At 38.3% G+C, this 2,999-nt stretch overlaps 1 long non-coding RNA gene across 1 annotated transcript in view; it reads right to left on the minus strand.

Annotated features, from left to right (window-relative positions):
* Window positions 1-883: 883 nt before the first annotated feature.
* LOC128248313 (uncharacterized) overlaps window positions 884-2,999 on the minus strand; it is a 5,434-nt gene continuing 3,318 nt past the window's right edge. The window contains exon 2 of the long non-coding RNA XR_008264548.1: window positions 884-969. This is a non-coding gene — a long non-coding RNA (uncharacterized LOC128248313). The remainder of the gene's footprint in view (window positions 970-2,999) is intronic.

Below are 2,999 nucleotides of genomic sequence, written 5' to 3' on the forward strand. Positions count from 1 at the left end.
CACACACACACACACACACACACACACACACACTTCTGCATGTCCCAGCATGTCTAGATATAACCTAATGTAGCATTATAAAGGGAACTAATTCTTCAAGTCTTGTCCGGACAAGTTTTAAAATCTGCTCTTCCTTATTTTGAGGTTTCGTTTTTCGGGAAAATTAATGATTTTTATTTTACCTTTGCCATTCTGGCTGATTGGACAAATATCTTGATATCTCAAGAGCAAAAGAATGGGTAATTCTATTTGAACAAGACATGGTTGTTAATCTATGAACTTGCAGGCACACACACACACACACACACACACACACACACACACACACACAAACCTATAAACACTGTATACATGCGCTTACACACACACACACACACACTCTATCTCTTTCTTAAACACACACAACACACGTACGTACACACACAATACACAGACATGTCTAATGCCCAATATAAGGGAAGGGAGCGAAACGTTAGCACTGCGGACGAAATGCTTAGCGGTATTTCGTCTGTCTTTACGTTCTGAGTTCAAGTTTCACCTAGTTCGACTTTGCTGTTCATCCTTTCAGGGTTGATAAATTAACTACCAGTTGCGTACAAGGGTCGATCTAATCGACTGACCTTCTCCCCCAAAATTTTGGGCCTTGTGCCGAGAGCAGAAAAGAATATAGAGGAAGGGAGATAACCCTTACTTTACTCACATTGTTTGCCAACGCCACCACGCACAAACTAGAATGTATCCCGTCATATGACGAATATTGTTGGGGACATACTTTTACCACAGTTTATAATATCACATAATTTTGCACCTGTGTGTAATTGATAATTAATCTATAATAGTGTTCCTGATAATGTACATTTATTGTAAATGAGCAAATGAGAAATTTGTTTTAATTAAACTTTAATTCAACAAACAATTCGTTATAAAGTTCACACAGTTTTCTCTCGCTGTCCCGTTCTTCTGGAATGGCTAAGGAAGAAAATAAACCCCGAAGTTAACGCTTTTTCGAATTTCTGAAAATATTTGAATTTAATAATAATATATATTTTATAAATATATCTTCACAACAGTACTCTGCAGAGGCATTTGAAAATATGGGAAGCTAAATGAAAATATAATTATTGTATATATGTAACGTAACTGAATAGTATTACCCTAGTGGTAAAGTAAAATTAACTATATGTAAGGTTATCTAATATTACTACCGTGGTAAAAGTAGACCTCCTGTTTTAACCGTCATATAATGGGTAACACATTACATACATACATACATACATACATACATACATATAATTGGATGGATGGATGGATGGATGGATGGTGGGAGGGAGGGAGGGAGGGAGGCAAGGATACGTTTATTTGTGTGCATTTATGCAAGTACGCTATGTACGCATAAAACAACTTGCTCGTGGAATTAGCGACCAAGTTTCTGTGCACTCCACAGACACGCGTAATCTTAACGTAGTTCTCAGGAAGATTGCCTGTGGTACGAAGTGTGACAAGGCTGGCCCTTCGAATCACAGGTACTGCTCATTGTTGCCAGCGGAGTGGCTGAGTGGACTGGAGCAACGTGAAAATGAAGTGTCTTGCTCAAGGACACAATTCATCGCCGGGAATTGAACTCACGACCTTACGATTGTGAACCGATTACCCTAAGCACAAAGTCAGAGTTAGGATATTTTGCAATAACAACAGCACAAAGAAAAATTCAGCAACACAAAACCACAATATAAAAAACCACAGAACGTACGACGCCGGTAAATGTTATACAGAAATTTCAATGTAAACATGAAAGTTGTAAACTTAATGACTCCGACTGTCATATCGAAGTCATAAGGACGACCCTTTCACGTCGGTTGACCATGAATTCGCAACAAGGGCACATCATAATTCATTATAATTATACAGTACGCGAAATATAATTGGAAAGAAAAGCATTAACTGATAATCGATTAACTTTGTTTAGAATACCACAAAAAGATTGAGGAGAACTAGAAAGATGTGATAATAGCAAAATACAAACCTTAATAAAACACAAACATGTCACATCAAATCAATATATCATATAAAATCTCTCAGGCGTCATTTGTAATTTTAAATCTGGCATTGATGATTTTATCGGTTATAAAATTATATGGGGTAAACGTTTATGACTTACTATTGAACGTTCAAAAAACACAGCATTAAAGTACTTCAGTTTGAAAATAAGATTGTGCATAATGGAATTAGAAATGGTTTTGTTATAAACCAAAGAAAGTATTTACAAAGAAAAGATGGAAAAACCCTTTAAAAAAGGGCATCAAATGTGATCATTGTTGTGTTTTGATTTAACAATGTTTGAAGAGAAACACCCCCACCACACATATATATAGAGAGAGAGAGAGAGAAAGAGAAGAAGTTAGGATAGGCATAATACATATATGCATACAGAAAGACGGACAGACAGATGGATGAATATATATATATATATATATATATATATACACACACACACGCGCAGAGTAATACCTCACTTTACGAGGATCCACTTTACGAGACCCCGGGTAGACGAGCTTTTACGAGTTTTGTTTTCTGTTTACGAGCCTTTGCTTTACGAGCATTCTCCGGGAACGAATTAACTCGTATGTCGAGCTATTATTACTGTGTATATTGAGACCCCTTCGGTCATGACTGACCATGGGACTGCATCTAGAAAGTTACCCTCCGAGGCACAAGTCCGGGCAGGGTTGTTTATGGAAGACCAGCAGTCGCCCATGCATACCAGCCTCCCCTCTCCACACCACTGATGTTATCCAAGGGAAAGGCAAAGGGGCCGATACAGCTTGGCACCTGTGACGTCGCAACTCATTTCTACAGCTGAGTGAACTGGAGCAACGTGAAATAAAGTGTCTTGCTCAAGAACACAACACACAGCCCGGTCCGGGATTCAAACTCACAACCCCACGATCGTAAGTTCGACGCTCTTACCACTGAGCCATGCACCTTCACATTGTATATAT

This window comes from Octopus bimaculoides, chromosome 7 (genome assembly GCF_001194135.2).
Source record: "Octopus bimaculoides isolate UCB-OBI-ISO-001 chromosome 7, ASM119413v2, whole genome shotgun sequence".
Lineage (NCBI taxonomy): Eukaryota > Metazoa > Mollusca > Cephalopoda > Octopoda > Octopodidae > Octopus > Octopus bimaculoides.